Source organism: Hoplias malabaricus, chromosome 18 (genome assembly GCF_029633855.1).
Source record: "Hoplias malabaricus isolate fHopMal1 chromosome 18, fHopMal1.hap1, whole genome shotgun sequence".
In the NCBI taxonomy this organism is placed as follows: Eukaryota; Metazoa; Chordata; class Actinopteri; order Characiformes; family Erythrinidae; genus Hoplias; species Hoplias malabaricus.
Genome location: NC_089817.1, coordinates 17,228,319 through 17,254,870, shown reverse-complemented (window position 1 = coordinate 17,254,870; position 26,552 = coordinate 17,228,319). Strand labels below are relative to the sequence as shown.

At 38.4% G+C, this 26,552-nt stretch overlaps 1 protein-coding gene across 1 annotated transcript in view; it reads left to right on the top strand.

The window, feature by feature from the left end:
- The first annotated feature begins 16,118 nt into the window (after nucleotides 1-16,118).
- The window catches only part of LOC136675189 (protocadherin-16-like), a 143,867-nt gene continuing 133,433 nt past the window's right edge, over nucleotides 16,119-26,552 (top strand). The window contains exon 1 of the mRNA XM_066651616.1: nucleotides 16,119-16,334. The gene's annotated coding sequence lies outside the window, so the exon portion shown is untranslated. The remainder of the gene's footprint in view (nucleotides 16,335-26,552) is intronic.

Sequence of the window (26,552 nt, the reverse complement as noted above, 5' to 3'; positions counted from 1 at the left end):
TTTTTCAAGACTTGGTATGTGTGGAAAACATGGACAGAGCTCAATAAATTAAGAGTGCAAGAGTTGTCCGACCAAAGTACAGCTTGCATAGATGATTTGATTCCTCATTTTTTTCATGCTCGGATTGGCCAGGATGAAGTCATTTCCTCCTGAAGCTACCTGGCAGCCCAGTATCTGACTAGGAGGCGCCTTTCCTGCTTAGTGTAGTGAAGGCGGTTTTAGGAACTCACGCTATTCCAGCCATTCTCATAAACGATTGTGATAGACATGCTCCAGACTTCATCAGATGAGGTCAATGGCTATTTCTCAGCTACAAAGAGAGCAAGAAAAGCCCTTGATGAATAACCGCATAATATATAAAACTTTAAATATAAAGGTTTCAAATTTGGTCTTGGTTTGGATGTACAGATCATGGAAAATTGGGAATTTGTGTAGACCCTTTAAAGAGCTCAATTTTTTCCTTTTATTCAGTCAAGTAAATAAACTAAAATTCTACTGTCCCAAATGGCTGGAGTGTGATGGCTGCAGTTTTCAAATCTTTGCTGACAACTGTATTAACACAAACTGTTGTGAAAACAACAACGAGTTCCCTAAAATGTGTAGTAATTGGGCAAAGTCACACATTGGTAGGTGGACTGACAATACAGGAGCATTTTGTAGTTCAATTACAATTACAGACTGTAGTCCACCTATTTCTTTGCATACATTTAATCCCCATTTTACCCCGATCTTCAGTGGTCAGGACCACAGGACCACCAGAGAAGGTTTGAGTTTATGTGTTAATGTGTGTTGTGCTTGTATGAGTGGATCAGACACAGCAGTACTGCTTGAGTTTTTAACACTGTCCATTCACTGTCCACTCTGTTACACACATTTACATCATTGGTCCATCTTATAGATTTAAAATCAGAGACATTAGCTCATCTGTAGCTGAACAGTTTGTGTTGTTCACCATTAAGTCCTTCATCAGTGGACACAGGGTGCTGCCAAAAGGATGTAGATGGCTGGACTTTTTTGATTGGTTTATTCGTTCCAGTAGTGAAACTAAGGGCTTTAAAAACTCAAGTGGCTCTGCTGTGTCTGATCCACTCATACGACACACAAAAGTACACCACTGGGTTGCTGCATGTTAGGCCTGGACTCCACCTATACTTGGATATCAGTGGGATTAGCCATTTGCAGAATGGACAGTGGGACAGTTGTAACTGCAGTATTTCAGTTCTTTCTTGAAGTATAGACACTGAGCTCTGTCATCATTTTTTGCAGTCAGGATAAGTGGAACTACAGACACCTCTGAAAACTGCAGCTGGAATGCACACATGAGAACTATGTGTCTATGTGACACAGTGCCATAGATTGAAGTCAGACATCCCACAGATTTGCTTTAAAGTGTACTAGCCTAGTGTCTCTATTTCTACATTGCACACATGTAAACATTTCTAAATTTGCAGCAGTGTGGCCATGGACAGCAGGTAATTTAAATTCAAATATTTCACACAATTACACCAAGTATAGGAGAATAATCTTTCGTTTCTGGCAAAAGTTGCAAGCAACTCTATGCAGAAATGTATGATCCAAGGCAGTGACCCACCACCGATCTGCAGCGATCCTCCCTATCACTCCTGTCACATCTTTTGTTCAACTTTAGCCAAGTTTTTGTGAGCACTGAGCTACCAGTAGAGATAGCCCAAGCTAGAGCTAAAGGCACTGTTAATCTGGAGCAAGCAAAGTGTCAGAGCTGGTGAACTATTTTTTCGTACTCAAGGTATTCAGGCAATCGTGAATGCTAAACTCTGTATACTACATGGAGGTTCATTCAACTTTTAAAAAAGTTCTTCATACACATATCTCATTAATAAAATTGACTCTGTGTAAAACCACTCAATGAAAAGTTCTTTCAGGTTCAAAATATTATTCAGCTTTTAACACTTTTATTTTGAAGACATAAACATGCATATGTTTTGATGTGCCACATAGCATAGAATGTACTAAAATGTCATTATTCACTGTGGATCTCAGATTCTTACCTGAGATGCCCGCTAAACCAACATAACATTTGGATTCACCCTCCATTGTGAGTCCTCAGCTGTGTATCTTGGCATGATTTCATGTATTTTGCCAACACTAATCAGATCTGACCAATATATCAAGGTCAGAACGTGTTTCATAGGCAAATGCATGTCTGTAAATATTTGCTCTAATTATGTTGGAAGCCACAAGAGATGGAGGATATAAATTCATTAGCTCACTCAGGTTTGGTTCCCAAATTTTATGCTGTTTCCCATTTTGTAGATGAGAATATTTTCAAGCCTCCACAGTCACCAACACATACATACATGTCTTTTGCTTCCAGACTCCCCTGGAATTTATTTTAAACTTATCCATATCATCCATAATATTATTAATAATAATTAATCATTATTATTAGTATTATCATACATCCCATTAATTTGTCTTTACACCAAGTTTGGAATGAAACCTCTTCCTAAATAACGTGGTAGTATATACTAGTGTGAATATTGCAATGTGAAGCAACAAAAATAATATAATCAATATACATAAATAATAGTATTAATGATACTGCTACATCAAATTGCAGTAGAATTTATAGCATCAGTAGAGACAATACTTTCTCCAGTAAAAGTTTAATATCAGCATGAATCTTTTGTTAGGTTATATGAGTTATACACCCTGGAAGCTAGGCCCATGTTCTGCACTGTGCTGACTGAGTCAAACATGGCTGTAGATTGGCAAAAGAAAAACAAAGATTCTTGTAAAGAAAATCTGACAAAAATATGTTATTTTGCTTCATAGCTTTTAGTATATAACAAGCTTGCATTACTCTAATTTGTACTGCTGATGTTTCATGTTCAGTTACACAGATTGTGCAGCAGACTAATGTTTTACTAATTCCCTTTGTCAAGATATACGACTGTTGTGATGTTGCTCACTCTTTTCGGAAGTGTGACCTCAAGGTCGCTGAGGAATTAACATTTTTAGGGAGAACCTAGCACTCATATGGTAAGTTTCCAGTGCACTTCTTTTATTAGACATGCAGGCAAACTAAGCAAAGCAAAGCCCCACAGCAAAAAATACTTTGAGTCCAATGTTTTTTTTTTTCTTGTTTTTAAGACGTTAATTAATCGCTGCTAACCTTGCCCTGCAGACAGTCCCTGTCTGACTGACTAAGCATTCCCAAGAGTCCCACCTTCTTTCCAAGTCAGGACAAAGCAATATAAATAAAGTATGTATTGTGCACAGGTATACCTCAGGCATGGCCTAAATAACACAATGTTCATTATACCATATAAATATATTCAAACAGAATTTTCATTAACATTATTTCTCTTTCCATCACTGTCTTAAGACACACCCCAACCCAGGATGACCATAGATCATCTCAGCCCCTTGAGCAGGTGCACCCCCGGTGTACACACAACGCACAGTTTAAATCTAGATATGTAATAGAACTGCATGTTTAATAAAATATCATCTGGGGTACTTCTTTCAAAATAATGAAGATGATGCAGGTTCCTGACCTCATTACAGCTATTCTTTATGAATGTCAATAAAACATTAATCAAATCAGAGGCTTTATTAGGATGTCATCTTTTGGTGGGCATTTGGATTATTTGGGAGAGCAAAAATATTTAGAGGTCAGAGGTGGGGATGGTTGTGAATAGATGAAAGGACGGACAATGACATTTTTCATTTAATTTCATTCTGTTTTACTGGACAGACAGATTACTCTGGGTCCTACTTGGGTGGATAAATGATCCTTTGGTGGCCAAATGCCCAGCCCAAACAGGCATGCCCCTGAATGAAATATTTGAAATTGTGCACACATGGCAAACCAAGTACTTTAAAAACACATACTATGTTTGCATCCCTTGGCAATGCCAATAAGACACCACCCAGCTTGGCCAAGCTTCCTATCAAAACTACATACACTGTAATTGTTAGGTCTTGGCTAGACTGGCATACCACAGCAATGTGCACAAAGTTGTGTATACTCAAAAATGAACTGAAGAGATTATGTGTCATTGCAGAGTATGCTTCATTCTAATTCTCGTTGTTTACTCTCAGAATATTGCATTATCTACATTGATTCAGTCTTGGCACTGAAAATCAAGGCACATCACAGGCAGCATGTCCATTGCAATTGGCAAATACTCAACCAAGAACTGTTCCAGTGTCGTTGTTGTCCTATGTAAAAATGATACATTTAAATTAGGGATGTGGCTATATGGGAATTCTGGGCCAATGCCAATATCCAATATTATAAATGTACACGTTTATTAAATACAGAAAGGTATGATACCTAATTTTCTTAAACATCATTGACATTCATTCGCATACCACTTTAGCTTTCAACCAATTGTAAACAATGAAATGAAAGGTGTCACCTGAGAAAATTGTTCACCACATTTATAGCTAAATGTATACAGAGACATAGTTTTAAACACTTAAAACTGTTAAACACTTAAAAAATTAAAAACTGTTTTTATTATAACATGTTAAATAAAATAATAGATTTTAAACAAATTTAAAATAAATCAATAAATCAATGTTAACTTCAATCAAATGATTAAACACCAGTGGACATTTAGTTATATAACTATTCAACAATATTCTTTAGAGAACATTAACCTAACCTTTCAGCTCAACACACTGATCCAGCGATGTGCATCATCCACTCATTCTTAAGCCTTTGTTCTGCCTTCATGGTTTGTCACACTCTACAAATAAACCACTGGACTGCTCACACTGGGAATGCTCTGTTTCCATTTTGATTGCCATCAAACATGTATGAAAGACCTCAATCTCAAATAGATTTGGACACATCCACTCTCTTTTGCCTATTTGGAGGACCCAGTCAGTGTGTGCCAGAGCAGCAATCCGACAGCTGGGAGAGTTATCGCTGCACTAGAGTTGTTCTTGACCCAAATCCAGGCCCAAATAGACCATGAGGTCCTGCGTTCTGATTCCAAGATAGTCCAGTTTTCTGGAGGCATGTTATTCTTTAAACAGAACTAACAGTGCCATTGATTGTTCCCACAATATTTTAAATATTCAGAGCTGAGAAATGGCGAGGAGCATGTCATGTTTTTGGTATGGTACTGAATTATTACATACATATGTCTGTAACACACCTTCATTTTTGTTTGGTCCTTAGTAGGAGCCACATCTCACAAAACAAACTTAATAATGGCAATGTCTATGAATAAATATTCAAAGATCTTGGCTTAGGGACAAACTGTCAAAGCAATATCCACAATATCTGTGAATAAATATATTTACAGATGGCTTGAGGACAAAATGTCAAAACAATGTGTGTGAATAAATATGCGAACTACTGGATCAAGTCCAAATAGTCATTCAAATCCATGCAAGTAGAGAGCAAACTGTTAAATAATAAAACAAAACTGAAAAGAGATATGCCTTCCATGTGTGAAAATGAACAGAAGTCTTTTTGCAGAGTCCTGCCGAAAGAATCACATTCACAAGCTTCTTCTTTGCTCAATATTCCTCCAGGCAGTGACCTTCTGTGAGCGCTTCCCAAGTTTGTACATCCTTCCTCAGGTTCATAGGCCAGCCCCTACTGTCGGATATGGACAAGCTGTATGATTTTGGCTCCCCCATGTACGGAAGCCCTTTCAGGAAGCGTGCTCCGGTGCTGGAGGTCGACAGTTGAGCATCTTTATCAACAGAGGACAACACCTCTTCACAACTGTAAACAGGAAGAAGCCGATAGATCCTTTCTACATGCTTCCAAATATGTCAGGGAGGAAATAGGGGAATCCTGGAGTGACCTTGTGCACTTGACCTTCACGCTGTCCTCATTTTTATTGTGTATCTTTGGCATATTGCGCTTGTCAAGTGAAGGAAGAAAAGCAGAGTTGAGGATGACTTTTATGACACCATCTCTGATTGCTTTCGCATAGCACTAGGGATTGTTATTCCCATGCCAAAACAGCAGAAACAGCCCCATAAAAAAGGGAAACAAGGCTCCTCACTGGCGACCCCTCTGTGAAACCTTACAATCCGGTTCAGACTTAGTGCTACAGCCCTCTCTGGCTGATAAGCCCAGATTGATGCTGATAGTGGAAAGTCTACACAATACTGAGACTGGGCTACACTTGCTGTAACATATCAACACAGAAAAGGTTGCCAAATAAGTCCATTCTCTCAGTTTTGGAAGCACACGCTTTACACGCATGGCTGCACGGACAGAAACTTTCAGTATTCCACCGACACAAGACCAAAAAAGCCCCACTCTAAAACTGCCCTGACTGTATTTGCAGGGGCTCAAGGGTCCACTGGTGCTGAGTGACTGAGCACAATGCAGAGGAAATGCCCAGTGCCGCAATGCCTTTCTCCCTTTCCCACGATGCCATTCATAGGGAAGGAAGCTCACTCAGATTTCTGTCGGCCAGGCAGGGGCAGCCATGTTGCTTTCCCAAAACACAGCACTGTATATGCTAAATAAGCCGCAGGAAATTCTCAGGATTTGACACGTCCTGTTTTCTAGAGGGCTGCTCAGATGGACAATACTGGCCACAGCAGTGCTTGCGCCGGCAATTGAAACTGGGGCCTTTTGAGAAGACAAAATTTTTCATTGGAATTGTTCCACTAATATTTCATCATAGTAACTGAAGACAAGAACATTTCATCAATTCTCAACAGTTATGCCATGGGTGTGTATTGTTTAAAAAATAGGAGTGAATTATAAATAAATAAATAAATAAATAAATAAATACACAAGTTAAACAAAGATTTTGGCAGTCACATCCTCATTTTCTATGAGCATAGTAATTCCAAACGTTAAAATATTTTTTACTAAGCTCTGTAGTATATTTCATGAAGTAGAATTACTCAGTTAGTCTGAATATTTAAGCCCAAAGTTGAGATATATTCAGTAGTCCACATAGTACCACTAACATGTGCCCAAGTTCCTGATAAATCTCTGTATCATGTCAATCCAAGAAAGAACCTGACTAATTTTCCTCTTGAGTCTGGTGAGCTGAGCTATAACAAAGATTAAATGCCATAACCAACCTACTTTACAATGCTAGCAGGTTTATCTCAGAAAATCATGTTAATTTTTCTGATTCACAGATTAAAAAGGGGGATCATTTACCTATATGTTAGTGTGTGAGTGAAAATATGAGTGGGTCATGACCTATAGTCTTTACAATCATGGGGTCTGATGTACATTTGTAAGAGAGGGGAGACTTAGGGGATCAAACACTCTGAGAAAATTTTTCACTAGTGGTACCCTCAAGAATACATATTCAGTACTAATAGCTAGGTAACATAATTGTACCAGAGCAGGTAGTGTCGCAGTCAAACAGTCAAACACACTGCTCCGGGTGACTGTCTGTGAGGAGTTTGGTTTGTTCTCCCTGTGTCCGTGTGGGTTTCCTCCAGGTGCTCTGGTTTCCTCCCACAGTCCAAAATACACTTTGGAAGGTGGATTTGTAACTCAAAAACTGTCCCAATATGCAAGTTTGTCGCCCTTGTGAAGGACAGGTGAATGTGAATGAATGACTTCATATGACCCATTTCATCTCCAGAACTTAATTATTTTACACAGGTCTATAATAAAATCTTACAAATATACACCACTCCTTTGGGAGAAGAGATTGTAATGCACCTGTAGGGAACACAACAGTACTTTAATACCACTGTTGTAACTATAAATTTTGCACTATTTGTACATTTTGTATCGTACCTTTTTCTGACAGTGTGGGAGGCACTGATGAACAGTGCTGCTGAAGAAAAGGAAAGAAACCAGACACATTGCAGCCTTACACCCTAATGAAATAGACCAGGGGTTGCAAATAGGTGGATAGGACAGCGTCTGTGTCCGGACCTGGACCTGTAACTGATAAATTATTAATAACGGTTTCATTTTGATCAGAGGGTTTGTTTCAAGTGATGTCTCTTCTAGTCATTACGGTTTGGTTTTAACGCTCCAGGAAACTCACAGGCTAAGCACATGCATTTCTGCATATTACACATGAGGCCAGATGTGAGGCCAGACCTGTGCATTTTTGGGATGACAGTGCTGTGTACAACCAGAAACTTTAAAAAGAAGGGAATGATTACTGGTTGACATTCTTGTAACGCAGAACATGGATTCTGCGTATGCATAAAATACCGTCCTTCAGCATAAAGAGCCAATCAGATTGCTGGTTATGGAAAAGGAGTAAAGCCAACTGCAACTATAATAGTCATTAATGACTTAAAATGTTACTTGAAACAAGAAAAGGACATTTTATTTAGAGTATGTGTTATTTATAATTATTATTAAATGTTGAAAAACATAAAAATATTATTGAAAGTGTAACATAATATAACGTTCATTTGTTAATTACATAAAATGATGCTATAATTATAAGGCAATTTTAATGTACAACATATGGCAGTGATCATAAATGCAAGTTACACATTATATTCCAGACCATGGTTTGGGAAAATATTCTCTAACTGCACCTTAATGAATTTTAATTATTTACCCCTGGAAAAGACCATTGAAAATTATTAATAAAACATACAGTTATCAATATATATGTATCAAAGAAAAGTTATTATTTTTAAAGTATATAATATGAAATCATTTTCAAATTGGATAAGGAAAATACTGAAATCATCCACCTGGGGCTATAAGGATCTTTGTGTATTTGCACACTTTATATAGAAAACAAACTGCTTCTATTCCCAAAGTCAAACTTTATCTATCTATCTATCTATCTATCTATCTATCTATCTATCTATCTATCTATCTATCTATCTATCTTTTATCAATATCTCAATACTGCTTGGAACCTTATAAATTCCAGGGGACTAAATGCTTAAAAAGCATAGGGTTTGAGAATACGTTACTAGAGATTTCCAGAACAGGAGATGTATTTTCATTATCTATGCATCGTGTTTCCATTCAGTTCCTGCTCTTTTTCCCAGCTGGACAATGGAAGCTCTATAGGATGATCTATATGGAAACACAAGAAAAGAGAGAGAGAGAGATGTGGAAGGTGTTCTGCCTTTTACAAGGAGAAGGAAATCCTCCTGAGAGCATGATGAAGGTATTAGTTACTGAAGCTGTGCAAAATGATATCAAAACCAGCTCTTCCTGCTTCCTACAGTGTATTAAAACATATTTCCTCACGTAAAACCTCAGTCCCAGAAGCTGAGGCCTGCACCTCCAACCCCAAGTCACCATAAAACTGAAGCAGATAATTACAGACACTGAGCAGGTAACAATGTTTCTCCATCAATTCTCCAACAGGAGGCAAAGGAAAGGATATGAATCAGATCCAAGGACAATGCACTTTGTCCTTAAAAGGAGCACAGGCAGATTTCCAGATTATGCACTGGACAGACAAGATGAATTCTATGGGAAGTTTGCGGAGATGAACTAAACACATTTTGGTATTATTATTATTTACTGATAAAATATGCCCTCAGCATTGCACACACACTTACTGGTGAGAGTATTCCAATTACTTTTGTTGATATACAGATTCTCACAGCATCTTAGTCATCCTCTAGTCTTTCATTAGTTTATTTTAAACATATGTTCCAACATATAATGTAAAGCACTCTCATATCAGTAGAATCTAATTTTTAGTTTACTACTACATTTAAACACAGAAACTCTGGACCAATAGGTATTCTCTGGAATTACTTGGAATACATTTTTTTACATTGAATTCTATTGAAAGTTAAGAAGGTTTTTACCTTTTCTTACAAAATTTAGCAATTAAATGAATACCCTTGATTTCAGAAAAAAAATGGATGAGGGAGTGTCCATAAAGTCATGTCATAATTTTTGAGGGGTCTTAAACAATAATTATTTTACAGCAAGTATCAGTACAAGATGGAGTGCTCAAGGTCATACAACATTCTACTTGCTTAATTATGGACCTATGTTTTCTTGGCACATATTCTTGTACTACACTCACTGTCACTGTGGTGGTACCTTAAGCTTTCAGTGTGGTTGTGCAGTCACTCAAGGGTACATATTTCATACTTCAGGTTGCAGAAAATAATTGTACTATATTCTTTAATAATTGTAGATTCCGAAGTTGTGTTGATTTCATACATTCCATTTCATCCAGGATGTATATATTGTTGTTTTATTTTGCACACTTCTATAATGAAAGCTTGCAATTATTCACCTCAGAATGTAATGTACATTTAGGGAACATTACTGGCCTGTATGTGGACCTCTTGAAGTGGCCAGTGTGTTTGGGTAAAAATGTTTTGTTGTAATATTTATCCCTATGTCCTGAATATGTATACAAGCAAATTCCACTTTTGTTCCCTACATAATAGAAAATAATCATACAGCTGGAGTTCATTAGTTAGGATGTCTATTTCAGACATAATTAAAAGAAGATTCCCACACAGTACGTAAATATATTACAGTATATTTTGTTTATATTTGGGAATATATGGAGTAAATATCACAATATATTCCATATGCATAGCCATAGCATAGACTGACCACACCATTTATACACACCCTTCCACTCCCAGTTCAACCCTTCCCTTCAGACCATTGACATCCTCTCATCCTCGGTAACATAGCCTTGCCCTAATTACATCATCTCTCTGGAGTTATTAAAGGAAAGAAAGAAAGAAAGCAACATCAAAAACGCTCATCTGTTCTGTGTGTGCGTGTTATTGGCTGTGTGTGTGTGGCTAATGATTTACGATGAGATTATACCACTCTTTCCCACACAAAGCCTGGAACTCAGTCATTGGAACTCCTCCATTTCTCGCAGTCAGTTCATTTTATACAGTAAAAAATTAAGAAGGGGAAAGTGTTGGTGATAAATCATGGAGAAGCTGGCAGAGGGATTACAAATGGTTTCCTGCCTGATTTCCTTTCTTGAACAATCCAGGTTGTTAAAAACGATATAAAAAACATATTAAGGTGATAATTACATTAAGATGAATAATAACTTTCAGTAATGAGTTTGCAAACTTGTCAAAAAACTTGCAGCAAGTGGAATTACCGAAAATAGCTGAAGGTTCCTGAACATGCATATTTAATACATTTAAGCCAGTCGTATATTATGGAAATCAGATGCGTAAGTGTGAGGAAAGATTATAATGGCTTTAGGACAGGATTGGGTGGCCTCACACTTTAACACACTTCATAGAAAGGGTGGATTTAGCCAAGGATTTGGGATGCTTCTATGACAAAGGAATAGCTATACACTTAAGTCTAGTCGTCTTTATGGCTTTAGGGCTGAGGAGATTTTATAAGAACTTTCCTCAAAGTTTTGCAATAACGTCTTCACACAAGCTCTCGTTTTAATGCTGTCACTCAACACAGCTTAGTTTATCTAGCATAGTAGGGCTGACTTCATTATTAGTGGTGGGCAGTTCTACAGAGGCCCTGTCCTTTCCTGTTGCTTCTTTGGTTCCCACAACTATTTGTTTCTTTACCTTGTGTCCTAATAATAGGATTGAGTTGCCTACGCAAAAAATACGTCCTATGGGTCATAGGGCAAGAGGGGAAATAGGAAGTAAATATCATAAAGCAGGATGGAGCTTGTTTCCAGAACACACAGCTGTACCTCCTGAAGTGATAACTGTGATTCTCAGAAACACTGTGCCTTATCCAGACCTTGGTAACCCATGACACATTTATCTAAACCCTACGAAGATCCTGTTTGAACCGAATTTCCTATTAAATGTGTCCTGGGAAAGACTGAATGTGTGATGGTGCATTCTTGTTTGAGGGTGACCTCAACTGATCTAATATTTCTCCAGATTATCCACATAAGTTACTTGGATAATGGCACTAATGTCATTTGTATGACTGATTGCTTTGCAAGCAATGCTATTTCAAATGAAGTGAGAACCAGCCTAGATTAGAGCCTGTAGAGCATGAAGAGCTGTGTGTGTACATGTGTGTGCGTGTGTGTGTGTGTGTGTGTGTGTGTGTGTGTGTGTGTGTGTGTGTGTGTGCATGCAGCTGTTACAATACATGACCTTCAGTTACAGTCATGAGTGACATGAAAATGATTCTCAAATTTTTTTTTTCCCTTGGTTATCTCAGCAATGTACAGTACTGTTCAAAACATATCATTTCCAGTAAAGTAAACAGAGTTGGAGTGTAAAAATTATGTATACATTTAGATAAAATTAAACAACTAACAATGATACAAAACTCAAAATTGTCACAGTTTCACAAGCTGTACTTAAAGGTACAAAAGAATTTTTACCTTTAAATTCCAGCTTCACTACCATTGTGATGCTACACAGACCTGTTATAGAGAGAATAGAGATTCTATTGTTGCTACTCTGGGCTCAGCACTGCAGAAACTGCGCTGCATAACTTTTGGAGTAGGGTTGAAAACCACCCAAATCTTCCCTTTGATTTCAGGGCACTGCTGTAAAAATGAATTATACAGGGTGGGCCATTTATATGGATACACCTTAATAAAATGGGAATGGTTGGTGATATTAACTTCATGTTTGTGGAACATTAGTATATGGGAGGGGGAAAACTTTTCAAGATGGGCGGTGACCATGGTGGCCATTTTGAAGTCGGACATTTTTGATCCAACTTTTGTTTTTTCAATGGAAAGAGGGTCATGTGACACATCAAACTTATTGGGAATTTCACCAAAAAAAACAATGCTTGGTTTTAACATAGCTTTATTCTTTCATGAGTTATTTACAAGTTTCTGACCAATTATAAAATGTGTTCAAAGTGCTGCCCATTGTGTTGGATTGTCAATGCAACCCCCACTGTTCACACACTGATAGCAACACCGCAGGAGAAATGCTAGCACAGGCTTCCAGTATCCAGTAATTTTATATGACTTTTACTTCCTCAACCCTGTTATTTACACACACACATATATAAAAAAAAAAAAAAAAAAAATATATATATATATATATATATATATATATATATATATATATATATATATATATATATATATATATATATTATTATTTTATTTCTTTTCTATTTTTTTCTATAGATAATGGGTTGTGTTTCCTCTTGACTGTTCTAGGCCTTTGTATTTAGTCTACGTCAATCTGTAAAGCAATTTGAATTACAATTGTTTGAACAAAAGCTGCATTGTAAATAAAGATTGAGTGATTTGTTGATGGATTGACTGCTGCCTGTGTTACTTGATGCAGTGCCAAGGGGAGATTCCTAACAGTGGATTGGTTTTATAGTGGAAATGACCACCCTTTCCCCTCTTCGAAATGCAGAGTGACCTCATTGCTGCCTTGCGGAGGAAGGAAGTGTGAATCTGATAATAGGAGCAGACACCTGCCTGAAAGGGACCACGCCTGAAGATGCACGGATAAAGCTAGAGGAAAATAATTCTTATTTAACACTACAACCATTTGCGGTCTTAGTAGTTTTTAATTTTTATTGATAAATATATCAAAATTATAGCGTCCACCCTTCATTTGTGAATATGTTTTCGACTGTATCGGTCTCGCTATATTGTTGAATCATACTTTATGATGCCTGCTTCAGCTTCATCCAAGCTTGTGAAAAGTCCATTTAATGTGTTAAACTTGCCCTGTGTCAATGGCTCTGGTACCACAGACGAGAACCCCCATTAACTCCAAATGAAGGAGAACCAAATGACCTCAGTGACAAGGTTTTTCATTTACGATTGCTCCAGAAAGACAGATAACTGGCCTGAGGTTCCTTCATTAAGGTGAAGGCCTCAGAACACCAATCTCAGAGAGTGGATCTGCTTTTCCAAACATTTCTAAATGGTATTTTTTACCTCTTTGTTGTTGTAACAACTTCTAGAATTTACATTCAGTGTTTGTTCATTTCTATGAGGATTAAATTGTATTCTGCCATGAGATCATTAATGACACCAGGTTATGTTGGATTATTGGTTCTGTATCACATAAGCAACAGCAACACATTCAGATCATATTGTGTGGTGCTCAGTCACTTCAGAGAGCAAATACAGCATCTACTGCTCCACAGCCCAATATTAGGTGGATTTGTATCACTCTTGGGCATGATAAACTTAAGCTCATGTGCAGATGCATCCGGTTTAATTTCATGCTTTTGTAAGACTAAAGTCCACAATCAGTGTAAAATTAGCACTAGTTTTCCACAGATTTTTGGACTGTATCGGACTGGACTGAAATCCTTGGATTGGATTGAAATGTAAAGGATATTAACAGGAGCCAAATGGGTCTGTGGGAATAAATCTGGAGCTCCATAAATGCTCAAGAATAGCAGCAAAATTACTCCATCTGCTAGCATTTAAGGATGTGTCGTGTAATGTCTGTTGTGCTCTGTCTACTTTTAAAAATAAAATGATTAAAACATAGAGGATGCACATGAATTAGAACCTGTTCCTTTCAAGTGTCCACATTTTAGGCATTCTTCCTCCCATATCTCCTTTTTCATATCCACCGTAATGACATTTGAGCTACATCTCCACTGTCTCTGTGAACATAAATAGAAAAATATAGCCGTTCTCCTCCTCCTCTAAATTTCAAAGCTTTGCACATGAGCAATCCACTTTCCACGTTATGGCCCAGCAAAGGCAGCATATTGCTGACCTAAAATCCAGGTTGATTAATGGCCCTGTTGTCCTGCTGATGGTCTTGGTGTGCCGGTGCACTCAGCCATTGGTGCTACAATTCATGATCACTGACACACCCTCCCTGCTCCTTCAGTGGTCCATCAGTTCAGTTTACAATAACAGTAGATGGAGGATATCTTGATGCTATGCCCTTCACGTAGACACCTCTATCAGTCAGACCACATGCGAGGATCATCCAGCCTTTCAGCAGTTTCCCAAGTAATTATGCATAATGAAAAAATTACAATAAAAGACGCAGAGAAACAGAAATTTTCACAATGATGATAAGAGGAAAAAGATATCCAAAGATTGTAATGCTTTTATTCCACCCCTGTATCCAATTCTACAATTTCAACATTGCATATAAATATAAATACATATATTATGTTTTACAATGCATGCTAAGCATATATGCTGGTCTTATTTATTAACAAAGAGGCTAATTTCTGTTAGAACGTGCGTCACCTAGTTCCCATCATCATGAAGGCCAAGAAATGTGCTGGTAAAATTCCATAAAAACAAATCTTATATCAAATCACTCAATGAATTAGCACCTCAAAGTCCATCCATCCATCCATTATCTGTAACCGCTTATCCAATTTAGGGTCGCGGGCACCTCAAAGTATTAATGCATAATAATTTATTAACAATAAATTGTGCAGACATTTTGAAAACAGGCTATAATTCTCTTTACCTTAAGATAAATGACAGAATGAGTTTAACCCAATTAATGCTATACTGTTATATTTGTGCATAATAAATCCTAACATGAATAAATGTTAATAAATGTATTAACTATAAGACCATAAATGCACCGAAATATCAAGCTGGGTCAGTCAATACTCATCCATATGTTATTATATATTATACATTAACATATTTAATACTAGGCCTAATAGCAAAGTACAGTTGATTTGATTGATTTGTTACATTACTAATATTATTTATACATAGGTATATTTTATGATTATTTCACCAGCCTGAAGACCAGAATCACCCTCCTTTCTTAACTGGCTCTTTGTCTTTGTAGACCAGTTCTCTGAGGCAGAGCATGGTGGCACCAAAGCCTTCCAGAACCACTCCTTTCTCCCCCTTTTTTTCCCTTTCTCTTTTTTTCCCCTGCTCCCCCTTTTTGTGTGTAGCTCCCCACGTGTCGAATACATTAGCAAGTAAAATGAGGAGGAGGCTGGGCTGCCTTCGATTACCCTCCACCACCACCTCTATTACGACAAGCCCCGCCCCCAGTGCGCTATGATTCGCCGGTGAGTCCTGCTCATTAGCACTGTGTCGGCTGCTATTCTGCCAGTCAAGATGCTGCCAGCCAATCGTCACGCAAGTTGCAAAGTGAGGGCGGTGCTTGTCAGAAAACGGGTGGATTAGGAACGTAACGCGGCGGTGGGGTCGGATTTCAGTCGGCGAGATGCGGTGTGGTCAGTCTTCATTGGATTAGATGCTGTAGGAGCCGTTATACGAGGGCGCCTGCTGCTGAATCTGCCTCATCCTTGAGGAGAGTGGACACTGGCTTCTGCTTTAGGGAGAAACCTGGAGAAATCCTCTCCGCCCGCAGTGGTCTGTGAGACAGTTTCTGAGTGAAAAGCTGTCTGGAAAAGAATCTGAAATCAGTGCGGATTTGCCTCAATTTTCTTCTGGACCTCATTCGAGCTGGATACACCCGCAGCGGGATTTTGGTGAGAGACCGACGGATGCGCGACGCAGTAGCAGATGAGTGTAAGTGAAGGACAGATGCTGTTTCAATTTTTTTTATTCTGGCCTTAAGTAAAAATGAGCAGAGGTTTCTATCTTAAAGGGAATCTGAGGTCATAACGCATGTTTTGACTGCAAACGTGCAGTTATACGCTCGTGTCCCATTCATGCATTTTCTATGCAGCAGAAAGCAAGGAGTCGCTCCATTCATCCTAGCTATTATAAGGTCTGTCTGCGCGTGAAATATCAAGGCTTGGATGTCCATGTATACTGTTTAAGATCAGTGAGGGGGGAGCGATGTGATATTGATCCATTCACTGGTAGTCAGAAGAAAACAATCAGGGCTCTGTTCGTGGATGTGCAATTTACTGTTTGATGCAAAGACTTTCAATGAAACCAGACACCATTCATTCACGCTCTTGAAGCCGATGAATTAATAAAGTTGTGACTCAATCTCGAACGATGCTGCCTTGCGTAAGGCTACCTTCGTTTACTGAACACACGTTATTCTGGGGGATATTCTTACTATATATAATCAAGCTGGAATAGCATTGTCTCTTTCAGAGGCTTGTCTGAGGATGCTTCATTCAGAGCCATGCTTTAGTGTCATCATATTCCACGAACTTGGAGTGAGATTTGGATTGTTTATTTCCAGGCGTATCAAAACACCCCAAAATAAATTGGGTTTCTTGCCGTATTATGGGACGTTCCGGGGATCCATTTATGATTAGTCTGTGTACTAAACACCAACCTCTCACGTATTACTGTTACATTTGTCATGAGAGAGGGGGTGCTGATGACCTACTAATATTTGAAAAAAATTGTTCATCGATCGTTAGCTGATTAAAAGCCTTGAGCTTCCATAGGCTATTCTTTTATATATTTCTGTTAAAAGTGGTTTAACACATAATTTATTTGTTTTTGAATAAATTTCAACGTTAAACCACGTTGTTTTTTGGATTATATTTGAATTACACAAGGAGAGCTAACCTATATAATTTACTACACATTTTGCTTACAGGATCATTCTTTCAACAGTGGAGAGTGTAACGTTGAGAGAAACTGGGTGATACATAGTAGCTGCTCTACTTTTATTTTGGATTAACATATTTAGGATGTTTTCTCCTCGGACGCGGGCACGACCGTTACCACAAAACATTAAGTTTAAAATCCTGTAATTAAGTGAACGGAGAAGGCATGACTGTGAAATTTAGTTTAAAAAGGAGCTAGAATAACCGGGAAGAAATAAAGTTTGTGGTTTTAATCTCGTCAGTCGCAGGTGTCCAGCAGTTGTTAAGATGGCCCCAGCTCAGCGGGGCGGAGTTGATTTATGACAGCATTATTATTTTATCACCTTATCACTTTTGTTTTCAATGCAGTACTCAATGCAGTTCATTACTATGAATTATCTATGTTAATGCCTTTTACAAGTGTTGAAAACCCATGAACTTCCCTGTTTGGGGTTCACTGGAATTTTCCTCTGGAAATGTTTCGATTTCAAACAAGTCCATAATCCTGTTGTAGTGCACTGCTTAGGTTAAGAAATGATGGCTTTTACAGAGAGGCTTTTACATATATTTTGCAATGAGCTGTGCTGTGAATGGCTATCTTAAAAATGTCTTTGTGTCAGATGCACTATGTTGACTTAGGACGAAATCTTTAGTGAGTTCTTGTGACCTTCATAGTTCAATTACGTAAAAACAAAACAGGCTTCTATGCAGTTTACTACATGTCTGTTTTAAATCCTTTCTGGCCTCAAGTACACACCCCCAAGGGTCTGATAATTGCCTAAAGCGCAAAGTTATGCATATTAGATTAGGAGAACCTCAAAAATGTGCACTGAATTTATCATCAGGCATGGGACCCAGAGCCACTTCACTGGAGCACCTGTGAGGTCTGGTCACACTAAATACACATGTGCGTTCCCAGCATGGGTTGTAGATCACAGAACTGTAAAATAAAAAGGTGCCCAGTGAGGGGCAGTCTGTTAATACTGCTACTCGTCATCGCTTGGATGTAGATCACACAGCTGCTCTTGATGAGGACTGAAGGGTTCCAGTGTTATTAGGACACATGCTAGCTTTAGATGTAAGGTAGAAAAAAGCATCTGTTTAATGGATGGTTTTCAAAGGATTTGTATGGCCGAGAAACAGTCTGAAACAATGAGATGTTTATATCACAAACAGATATTTGATTTATCTGGATTATTGTTTGTTTATCACTCAAATGCTTTAACACATTATGAACTAAATCACCTGTTGTTGTTTCATTTAATTTATATAAGATATACACTAGTTTTTGACTTAATATACACAGTGAGTCAAATGTCATTTCAGAAACTAAGAGGAAAATTACATATCTGAATGCCCCAGCAATAATGGGTGAGGGGACCTATCTTGTAGGCTATGTCTGGAAAATGGCCGCCATCTTAGAGCTTGCCACAATGGATCAAGGGCAAGTTTTTCCAGTGGAAAGGTTGTCATGTAGCATGTAGCGAAGAAGACCAGAATGAACTCAGATATTGATTGTAACAGTCAGATTTGCAATATCTCATGTGGTTCAAAACTTATCAACACACGAACTTCAAAACTTGAAAGTTGTTCATTACAGGTTTGTTTCAGACTCGTTACAGACTCAACTAGACCCTAAATGATCAGCGTTACCTGACAATGCTACAGGAAACAGTGTTCCCATTCATTCTGACTGAAGATGGCACTGAGTATTTAGGGTCTAGTCGAGCCTGTACCAAGCCTGAAATGAATAACAAAAGTTTTGAACTTTCTGGGTTGAACATTTGAACCACAATATATATTGTAAATCTGATTGCAGCAATTGATTTCTGAGACCATTCTGGTCTTCTTTGACATGCTACATATGAGAGTGAGACACAAACTTGTAACCATCCTCAGTTTCCACACCATAAACCATTGAATCTTCCAAGAAATGGACGTGAATTTATCATTTCTCAATCCTGTATTATTTTAAGTTTATGTCATAGATGAAAATACACCACAAGATGTTTGCAATCCTGAAAATTTGGTGCCTTGAAAAGGCTTGTTTTTCTTGCCATGGGGGCAATGCACCACTATTGGCTGACATTTTTATCTTTCATCTTTTGTGGTACAAGCAATCTGACTCACCACTGATTGTGTTTTATATTTGAGAAGTTGAATGTTAAGTACTAAGGTCAGGACATGCAGACACACACATACACACTGGAATGCGTAACAGATGACATGAGGAGAGTGCACAAAGAACAAATAAGATTGTGCGTCTGATCCCTCTGTCTTAAGTAGCCGAGGGGAAATGTTTACACAAGAATTTAACTCAGAATGCTCCCCACTTGCTCAAGGCATCCATGTGATCTGTTCTGCTTCTTCTTTTCTTGATCGTCAATGTCTTATTACCACATGAACTGAAAAACAGTGCTACAGACCAGTGGAAAAAGAGCATTTAATGTCTGCAAAGCATTCCATTTTAATTAGTTTGCAACACGCTCTCTATAGTTAGCCTATGCTGTCAGCTCACTGGCACTCTAGTTAAGGCAAAACCCATTATGTCTAAATGCTCCAGAATAATGCTGTTCTCCTAGAAAGAAAGGTCTCCTTTCTGCCCATGGAAGGTTATTATTATTATTAATAGCCTCTCTTAAAAGGATAATAAGGTAATGATGTATTCTTGTTGAATGAGATTGCGGAATGCCATTTCAAAATTAGTTAGCTGCCTCGACATCCTTTGTATTTTCCTCTGTTTTTGTTGGATGTGTCCACTTGTATGTATGCTGCGAATATGCTGTCCATGTTTTTTGGTGATCCAAAGGTTTTTGGGTTCACATCAGCTTGTAGAGATGCACGTACACTGTGGCAGAGTTGCCTGTGCATGAAGAAAACTGTTTTCCATTGAGGTTTGGTTGGCAGTGCTGAAGTCCATCAATACAGACAGTGAACTGTTTGTAGGTTTGTCGTCACAGTCTCACAGCTAGTGGTGAACCATCAGAAATCACATAGTTTAGAACCTCATGTCTATCAGGCTGTTGTGGTAGTGTTGTTTATTAACAGTAGAAATGTATGCAAGAATGCTTTGTACCAAAATGTGTCAACCCAGAATATGCAGAGACTAAGGCAATGGCAAAAACTTCATTTCATTCTAATACTCTTGTGCGTACTGAATGAGCTGCTTTTGGTGGCATTTATGTTGTTTTTATTTTTCTATTTTGGCCAGTAAAATGGCCATTTAGCTCAAGCCTAACCTCAGGCAAATGGACTGGAAACAACATGCTTGGAGATAAGGCCTGAGTTTGCTCAAGTGCATGCGAACCTCTACTGAGGCATGGTTCCTGTAACTGTGGTAGAATTTTTTTTGGAGCATGTTTTTAGCTGATCCTGAACCAGTTACCCCACCCTAGATCCTACCTTAACTAACACAAAGGAACCACAAACTGGTCTAAGGTCAGCAAAAAAATAAAAAATAAAGGCAAGCTTCTGCCAACAGCAGCTGTGGAGAAAATCTTTGGAAAGGCTTAAACTTTGGCCATTGATGTGTTTTGGCTTCAAAAAGAGGCTCTAAGCCCTCCAGCCAGGTTTAGACTGACATTTAATGAGACCCAATGCCATATTATTCACATGTTCCCTTTTATTGTCCATACGTTACTCTCACATAAGTGCTTGTAAACTTCCTTTTGTAAATGTGTGAATAAGGGAAATATTTATTCCCTCCAATTGGGCTCAGTGGGTACAAAGATTTAGACTCATTTTCACTGATGCATATTTGTACATGCTTTGCAATTTAGTTTTTATCACAAATCTATTTTAGATTTAATTTAAACGGGTAGAAGCTGGGTCTGTGTTTGCTTAAGATGGAATATGCTGGGTCTAAAATGAAATTAATGCCTGATATGTTCATGTTTAATCACTATGACAAGATAAAGTCACCACTGAAAGCACTGCTGGGTGACCTAATCATGTTTCTGGTGGAGATGCTAAGTATCTCAGCTGGGGTTGACTTTCCCGTGACAACCCTTCCCATTTGAGCACATTATGCAAGCAAATAAACGAGCTGGGATGTTCAAAGCGCTGAGTGATGGAGGGATCCCTGCATAGCTAGAGTAAAAGCAACCCACTGAGCTCCATATGCAAGCCACTGTCATCAAAGTTCTGAGAACTGATATAAAGACACTGAAGTCTATTACAGTCATTCAGGCTTTATCCCTTTACGAGTACAGTCTAAACCCAGTTAGACTGCACTGACAATATTGCATCAGATAGAGACGTCACCGTAGAACACTGGATGGCTGTAGCAGTGTGCACAGGAACCTGATCTGCTGCCATTGCTGTGTTTAACATCTTGTCTTCTCCAATAACCATCCAGCCCTTTTGCATATTAATAATTCAGTGACCTCGTCTCTCTCGTCGTCTCTGTTTTCTAGTGGAGTATTTATTCCTCAAGAGAGAGCGCGCATCACACCACAAACCCTGCAGGAACGAACCCAGCTCCGATCACAACATGGAAACCGCAGGTTGTTTTTGATTTGTCTCAGTCATTCACTGCCCCAACACTGGTTCCCTGTATAGCTTACACAATGATGCATCTGCTTCCCCCATTGAGGACATTGTCTGCTGTGCACTAATCTGATTATATTATTGAATTTAAATCTGGCAAATTGCAAAGCGGAAAAAGAAGTGCAAGATTGTGCATTTGTTTTTACTCATGGAAAAACAATATAACTTTTCATCTGAGATGTGAGAAGATGGGAAAGTGATTTGGATTTACAGATATTCTTTTGATTCTTCTGACCCATATTAACTTTTCACCCTGTGTTTTTTCTGTAATAAATTCTTTGTTCAGTTTTTTTTTTTATTTGAACACAACACAGCAATCTGTTGGTTATTAGGTGTCATTAGATGATGGATGTCATGTGGTACATTTACTAGAGCCTGCTCAGGACTCAACATTTTTACACGTTTCAAGTCACCCTTGGTTGAGGCTTCACAGTTCCCTTGGGAGAAAGAATGACTTTGACATTTTTCCAGTGAGTTTCCAAGAAGGTTTAGTGATCAGAATGGTGCACCTAAAATCAGCCACTTTTCCAAGATAGAAAGAGGGAAAAGGACATTTGGAAGTGATTAAACCTTTTTGGAAAGGGTCAAAATAGTTCAGTGAAAATAAAAGTAGCTTTGAATTTTTGATCTTGAACTGTGTTCTTATGCCATTGTCAAAGATAACATTTCTACAACCTACAACGTAAAAGTCAGCATAAGCAAATTTATGAGATTACTTGATTACAACTCATTAAGGCAAATATGTGATGAGCTAAACATTAAGACTGGGTCAGCTTAACTTTTTTTTTATTTAAAAATGTTTTTATTTGTTTATTTATTTATTATGTTTTTTAAGGAAACATGTAGCAAAAGAACCCATTAAGGACTCTAAGGACTGGACAATAGAATGACTAGTCAAATACAATCATCATCCATCCTGGCAATATCACTGAAAGCTCAGGTTTGGAATGAAAGCAGACAGCTTGTATGAGCGCAAAGACTGGCATGAGACATGCATCACCTGGACTTGTGGGGTCACTGCCTGTAACCCCTGTTTTGTTTTTTCTGGCCTTGACTTCAGTTTGAGAGAGGAAACTTGCAAGCCCTGGAGTTTATTTCCTCTCCCTTTTACAGCGATTACAGCACCGTGTTTTGACCATTATGGCTCTTTTTCGGGAAACTTCATATCCCATTAATCCTGCCTCTCTGGGAGGCAGTAAAAAAGCAAACAAGTAGATGGTGTGTGTGTGCCTTTCTGTATGTTTTTTAAAGGGAACCAACCGGAAAAGTGTTACCCGCACAGCCACTTCTGGCTTGCATCATTAGTAAATCTGTAAATCAAAATCAGGCTTTAATTTCTCCACCTGACCATGGCCAGCTTTGTGTATGAAAGCTCTCCTCACCTTCTGTAAGTGGAGTTCTCCTCAGCTTGAATCATGCTCTGGTTCTAGAAGGGCTCCACTGGTCTTTTGGTCATAACTTTTTCGTGCCTCTGTTCCTCTGCAACAGTCCCATCTTGATGGTTTAAGTGTTTTGCTAAAGTGCTTGGAGGGTCTTTATATGCTGAACAAATTAGCCTTTGATTGCACACAGGAGCATCATCTCAGATTTTATTGCAATAAAGGAGTTCTAAGGGAAGCCATCAGTACACGCCATAGGAGTAGCAGTGTTACTGTTGACACACTTTCTTAAACTACCTTAAATCTGTAACTTTACTACTCTGCAGAGAAGTGAGATTGACATCGTATGCTTTACTAGTCTGGCATAGCTTTGTACTCATGTTAAAGTCAGAAATAGGTCATACAAATACCAGTGCATTCCAGCTTTTGGAAAAAAAATTGCAAAATGATATATACTTACATATAGGAGCCAGCTTATCAAAACCATGTAACTTTAGCCATGCTTTATATTTTGTTACAACTTCATGATGAATGGACTGATAGAAATGGTCTGAACTTACTTTGGATGAATCCTTGTTGCATTAATTTACTTGAAACATGCTTTACTTCTCCCATATATTTAGAAACACTGAACTATTATGGGAATGTCTAACTGTGTGCAGTGCTAATGCTAATGTTAAAAAACAATGCTATACTAATCAATAAAGCAAAATACTACACAATACATAAGTATTGGGATTTTTTTTAGTGTTTTACTTAAAACCTATGACATAAAAAACTCAGCTGGCCTGCCCCAGCTGCCATCTCTGCTCATTGCATGGATGTAAAAGGATCAGAGCTCGTTTGTAATAAGCTATTGCTTGCTGAGATCCGTCTACCACCTTCTTCCCAAAGCTAACTCCCTGATGACAGCTGGATGGCTATATGCAGAAGGCTCAGGCAATGTGGTTGTCTAAGTCCTGGAAACTGAGTAGGAGTGCATTCCATGCTCATTCAGTGTGGGGAACTATGCAGCAAGTCAGCATCCTGAAAAATAAAAGCTCCAAAAAGCCAAAATTATATAAGAAAAGGCTGCAAATATTATGATTTAAAGGCAGAGGGCACTTTTATTAATGATAAATTATAATGATATTTGTGTTCATGGAGGGTCCAGACACTCTGGTTTAAATGTGTACTAACTAATGCAGGAGACTGAAACATTTACAGTGGTTAAAGTCACAGAACGTTCTATGTTATATCTGAATGCTGAATTTTTATAGTTTTGATGTGCCTAGTATCGTGCAAATGTATTATTTGCGGGCCAAGCACAACAGGGGTTGCAAACCTCTTGTTGTGGGAATTTTTCTCCATTAAGGTGCTTGCTACTTTCATGCCATACAACAAAGCCACACTTTTGTAGACACTACATAGCAATTGAAAAAGATCCAACAGCAATCACAATTTACCAAAAGAAAGTCTCACCCACTTACATAAAAAATCCTGCTTCCCAGCTGTTCCAAGATGGTGGCTGCAGTTCTGGAGTGCCACCGTTTAGCAATGCAGAGAACAGAAAAGCCCCCCGCTAGCTCTTTTCAGACGCCACTGTCAATCATTCAGTCTGGCTCCTGTTTGTTCTGTGTGATGGAGAGACAGACGGGTCCCTGCCATATATTTTAATAAGCCATTAAACAGAAGAATAAGACACATTGTTGAGGCAGAGCGGCAATTCCGAACGATCCTGTGTGACTCTGGAGCCTGTTTAACTTGGCTTCTATTGGCTCTTGTGTTCCTGCTGTGCCTGTTACATGCATTAGTGAAAGACAGGACTCAATGTGCTCCCAGCTGAAGCCTGTAGGGGGAGCTATGCCCTGAACCCCCGATTTGCACTCAGTTAATTCCATTATACAGCCACATGGCAGTCACAAAGTGATTTACTGTAATATGTGAGACTGTTGTACACTCAGTGGACACCAAATTTGTTGGACACCTGTAAGAAAATTGCTAAAATTCTTCTAAAATTAAGGGTTTTAACAGGTAGTTTATCTCTCTGTACTGCTGTAGCATTCTCTACTCTTCTGGGAAGACATTAGACTCGATGTTGGAAAATTTCTTTGAGGATTTGATGACATTAAGCAACAAGGATACCACTGGTCAAGGACTGATACTGGATTATTAGGTTTGGATCACAAAAGCTAGTTCAACGCATGCCAGAGGTATTGGATAGAGATCTGTCACTCCAGACAACACACTGCTCCATACACCTACATTGGGTTATTTTATACTGTATTTGCCCATTGTTGGTATTGGCCAAGGTGACCTTAGAATGGTGTGCAGAGTTCCAGGTCATTCCATCTCCCATCTGTATGAGCATTGGTTGCATCTTAACGTACCTGAAATCATACATTTTCAAGGGTTGTCTACAAACATGTGGAAACATAGTGTACCATGTTATGTTAATGTATCATTTTCAGTGACCTAAAACATATAATAATAATACATGTAGGGGAACTATAATATCCTATATTCTCTAACATCAGAACTTATACAATGCAAGGTTATTGATAATGACATTTCATGCAGGCCTGTCCTTCAGTTTGCAGTTTGGGCCTAAGGACTTGGCCTGTGTGAGCCAAATCTTGAACATGAATATAAACATTTACTTACAGGAGATACGGGTGATGCGGGAGGCAAAGTGATGGTCAAGTGATAGCCCCTAAGCTCTCTATAAATGTTGTAGACATGTTTATGTGACTTTATAACCAAGACAGACTGAGATTGTATCTGTAGTCACATGTGCTGGTTTCTAACAGACAGATTATAGCGTGGGGTAGACTGCCTGGAGCCCTACTGGTCATTTGTGCTTGTGTGGTTGATCATATGTAACATTAACCATGAGACACACATTCACAAACATGCACAGACACCCACACACGCACACACAGAGAGAGAGAGAGAGACAGACAGACAGACAGATATAATCTTTTTACAACAGACACACCATAGAGTGCATAAGTTAAAAATGTTGCAGTCTGAAAAATTTCTGCCTCTCATGATCTAGGCAATACAAATTTAGACTTATCTGTGTATAAAATGTTCATGCAATCCCTCTCATATACTGTTTCAAATCCACATTTCACATCCAGGAACTCTGGAAACGCTAATGAAAATAGAAATTGGTCTCTGACTTTTGCACATTACTGTATGCACAGTATATTTAGATTAACATCTGATGAACATTAATGTCCTAACATGCCAAGTAAAATGATGCACACAATGTGGTTTTCTTTCTCTTTGAAAATCACTCTATTGCTCTTTAACCTATCTAA